Below are 5,070 nucleotides of genomic sequence, written 5' to 3'. Positions count from 1 at the left end.
TTGAGGAATTTGGCTTACAGTAAGCAAAAGCTAAAATACAAAATAAAAATAACTAAGTTCCAAAATAAATATATGTTTCAATCATATAAATTGAAAATAACTAAAAGAAATAAGAAAAAATAATAAACAAGTGAAATGTAAAACCACAACAATTATTAGTGAATATGATATAGCATGTCAAACACCACTATTCATTGTTTTAAGATCTCATATTTTAGTAACCTACCAAGACACTGACCTAAAATGGGAATTAACTTTTTTTTAAACTTTAATCAAACTAAATATCACAAAAAAAGTGTGGAGTCTTTGCCTTCAAAAAATAATAATAATAAATTATGTTAGGTAATATTTATAGTTAACATAAAATGATTTCTAAACTATAACAAGAGCTCTTAGTGAGCTCGAGTCCCTGCCTTTTGAAGAAATGAGAGCAATGACGAAATTGAGAAGTATCATTAATTAAATCGTCTAGAATGGAGTCTTGAGAATGTACAGGTATATGGTGGTGTGATTTAAATATTTGAAATATATATATATATATATATATAGCAAAAGTATAGAATAGTAGTATAATTTTATAATTTTAATTTGTTAAATTAAATATTAAATAATATAGATTTATTGATAACTTATTGTTAAGATAGAAAAGAAGAAAATGTAATAAAAATTAAAATATAAATATGTAAATGTAAAAATAAAGAATTAAATTATTTAAAATAGAAAATTTATATAGTCAATATTGTAGATTCATCCCTTGAAATGAAAAAATAAATTTACAAAATCATATTATAGTTTTATCTATAAAATAAATAAAAACATTAAAACAAACTTATATAATTAATATTATAAATTTATTTTTAAATCAATTTAAAATAGAAAAAAATACATAATAGTATAATAAATATTTATTTAAATTCAAAACACTAAGTATCCTAATAAAATTAGTTAGCTCTGATACACGAGAAGTTGAAGCGCTACAAAAATTTTACAAATAGTAAAAAATATTGGTCATTTCTAAAGATAACAAACTTGCCTACTGAACAATAAATACATTCTGACAAACATTTATTCATCTTGACTTTTGTTTTTCATATTTTCACTTTAGAAAATAAGATTTTTCTCCAGGAAATTGGTCTTGGGCCAATGAGAAATAAAGAATTAGAAGGTTATAAATGATTTTAAAAATATAATGTTTAAAACCTTTGTTTCAATGACATGGAAAAATAAATGAGGGGGGCTATCGGGAACATTAGTTCCCTGCCTTATATATAAGGCAAGGACTAATAAAACACAAATGATAAAAAAATGTAAGGAGGACTAAAATTTGAATATTTAGATTAACATATAATAATATGTTTATTTTAAAAATATATTCTTAATTTTTAATATGTCACGTCCCGTCTTGCAACTTTCCCTATCTTTGCTTATGTGGTGATTATGTGAAAACCTTGTTGATTTTGACCTGGTCAAACCTTGATTTGAACTTGGATTAATTAGTGGTTAAGTTAACTACTGCATTATGATGTGTTTATTAGTGTGATTAGAAGGAATTAACGCATTGGAAGTCTTTGTTACATCTTTTTAATGTTAAACATGATTAGGCTTATAACATTATTTTATGATGTAATGGATTTCAAGATGATGATGTAATGAGTTATGCCACATTATGGAGATGTATTTGTGGACATTGATGCATGTGTTATTTCATTAATGTTAGGATGTTCATGATGTTGATTCTTTGCTTTTAATTGATGGATATTGGCTTCTATTTGGTTGCGAGTGTTTGAGTGATTGTAGGTTTGACGGGACGAGAGTGTGGTTGAGGTAGAGGGGGTTAACCTCTCGGAAGGGGATGAATCAGATGATTCCACAACCCACACACCACTTAGAATTTAGATGTAATTGATGTTTGTTTTATTCCTAAAACCCATACCATGCATGGTCAAATGTGATTAAAATGAAGTTAATGATTGATTGAGTTAGGCTAAGCAAATTTTCTTTTGCTCTTCATTCTATGACGATAAAAAGGGTAAGATGTTTACATTAAAAGAAGGCAAATAATACAAGTGTTGATTGTTTTCTCTTATGGAGAGTAATGGCATCGGGGGGGGGGGGGGGTGGGTGTGTTTGTTTTAATGCAAGAGGGAAAAAGACTCGAAAAAAAGAAAATTAGGTGAGTTATATTTTCACAGGGATAAAAACATAAAAACTTAGAGAGACAAGGGCGGTGACTGGAGGAGTCTCGGGAAGCTCAGCATAGCCAACAAATTGAGGTTTTTCTTTGCTCTCATGATTTGTTTAATCTTCTTGTACTCTTTGCACTCAAATTTCCTTATGTTGTTTAAATAATTTCATCTTTGATATAGTAAAGAACATCTGAATGTGAGCTCTCTGCTAATGCATGTAATATTGCTTAAGGAAACTTGCTTAGTTTGATGGAGACCACGTATGGTGAAATGATTTAATGTGAAATTTATAATGTCTATTTGAACCTTACGTAATTACCCTCAAGAAATTGTATATGTGGATTCCCCATAGTGACCAAAAGGTTTAATAGGTCAGGGCATCAAAGTCGTCAACTACAGAAACAATAGAAAATAGAGACAATGTCTTGTAATCTTACGACCAATGTTGGTAATCACCATATTGAATGACTAGAAAATTCCTTGTATATGCCTAAAGCATATTCCAATTCTTCTCTTTATCGCCATTTAACATCATTATTTCCATATTAGTAAAAGAAAGTGTTTTATTGGTGTTTTGTTATAATTGTGTAAGAATGGATATAGTTAGAAATTAAATTGTGGGTCTGAGCATATTTCTTCACCACAACACCAGACTTAAATTATAGGACCAAATCTTTATATCAACTTATGAATTGCGCATCTTTTTCTCATTAGGTTATGTGGGTTAGAGGAAAAAGGATATACATCTTACTCCATCTTGGATAGCCACATCTTGAAACAAACTCGACGACTCTTTATTTGCTCATAAGTGGGATAAACATTAGACACAATGGTATTAACATCATTTGATAAAATGGTTGTTGTCAATAAAACTACCTAAATGTTCCCAATGTCAAGTTTGAACCATGGAATAGGAATCTGATACAAACTATTTAAAATTCATAGTCTTTCAAAATACTATTCATGTTCCAATAAATCAGCCAATATAATGGGAAATGCATATAGATCTGTATTCTTCAATATGTTGAACCATATATTTGTTGTCCAATCCTGATGATTCAATGTGTTCCCTTGAGTAATGTCTAACCTCTGAGTGATAATCATAGTACTTCAATTTTTTTTTTTGTTGTAGGAAAATATATAAGGATGTGGGAGTTCTTCTTTTCAGTTGTAGTGCCATGAAGAATATAGATATGTACTTTATTTTAATTAATGTTTTGGCTGCATAAGTACGTAATGTTGTGAACCAAGAAGTATGTTGAACTTTATATTTCTGAGTAACTGAACTAGCAATCCTCCAAACATATGAATCAAACTAAAAGATGTAAAAGGTTGAATCCATAACAACCTTATAACTTGTTGTGAGCTGGGTTGAGCAGAATGAAACTAGAAGACAAGGATATGGTTGTGTGGCTGCCTGTATATAATGTTGATTACATTCATTCAGTTGTAGTCATTAAACTTAAAATTTTGTATAAAAGTTAACATTGCTTGGGTATTTTTCGTGGGTAATAAATGCACCTTGCATGTTGATGGAGCTGATTAAATACAATTTATGTTTATTCAACGAGTATAAAATTTTGTAGAATCATTCAATTAAATTGCACTGTAAAAATCCTCAGTGACCGTTGTAAACAACATAGTTTTGGTTTGTATGATAACTCTAACAATGCTATTAAAGTGATGATTGAAACTTAGATACTCACTCTATACCAAACTGAAATTGATATTAGGTTCTTGGTGGAACATTGTTTTCTTTTCTATATCATAATTGTACCTTAACTCTAGAACTCATTATGAATAGAATCTCTTGGGGTTACTTGTGGTTATCCTATGTGTTGGTTGTTTCACTGTCTTATGGAAGGGTGTAATGTGGCATTTGAGAGGGTGAAGATGGATGCATTATGTTTTGCTTCTCTCATCCTGTTAGATTTTGAAGAGTAGGATTCATCACGTTTTGCCTCTCTTTTCAGTAATGCTGACAAATTTAGTGCTTGACCAAGCCATTTATTATTGCATTTAAACATGTTTTTTTTGAGATTAGCACATGTGTGTGACTATGCTTATTTCTATTTTTTCATATGTGTAGATATGCATAGATTAAATAAATGTACATGTGGGTAGATATGTTACAATTTTTCTTTCATTGCATGCAGGTAGATGTGTAGTGTTTTTTTCTTTTCCCTACCACATTTTCGTGATTAGGCTGCTAGGCACACAGATGCATGTAGTATGTATCACAACTACATCGGATCCATTTGATCCATCTTGTTAAGGGAAGCTAGGCTTTTCGTGCTAGAGTTGGGGCATTCTTCATGTTAGGAAGAATCTCGAGGGAGTAAACACTCTGGTCGGCAAGGTAAAAGTACTTGGGCCACACTCTTCTCTTAGATAGAAGATGGACAACGTTCAATGGCTTTGGAGACTAGATACACTTTCAGAACACTTGTCAAGTTTTAGATTTTATCTTATGGTCTTGTATCTTCATCTTGGCGATGATGTACGGTATCAAATAATTGATGTAATTTTGATTATCATATATTGTAAACTTAAAAGTTGGTAATGTGCTATTGCTCATGTACATGTGGTGTATATGCATTGTATTTCAGCACCATTGTTCATATGATGTAATGTTCTTGTGATAAATCAATAATTTAATGTTATCCTGAATTTATTGGTAAACTATTGTATCATTTAAATTTAGTTAATGGATAATGAATGAGATTTGATTTTTAAACATTGGTTGTGATTGGTTTCCTTTCTGCATTTTTTGTTCTCATGTGATGTAGCATCTTTGATTCATGGTTCTTACAATATATCTATTTATTAATAGATATCTTCCTCGTGGTGAATGATCATTTACGTCCTTCCATTAATATTTAAG

This window comes from Cupressus sempervirens, chromosome 10, assembly GCF_028749045.1.
Source record: "Cupressus sempervirens isolate cs-2001-9-10 chromosome 10, ASM2874904v1, whole genome shotgun sequence".
Classification (NCBI taxonomy): domain Eukaryota; kingdom Viridiplantae; phylum Streptophyta; class Pinopsida; order Cupressales; family Cupressaceae; genus Cupressus; species Cupressus sempervirens.
This window is presented reverse-complemented; position numbering follows the sequence as displayed.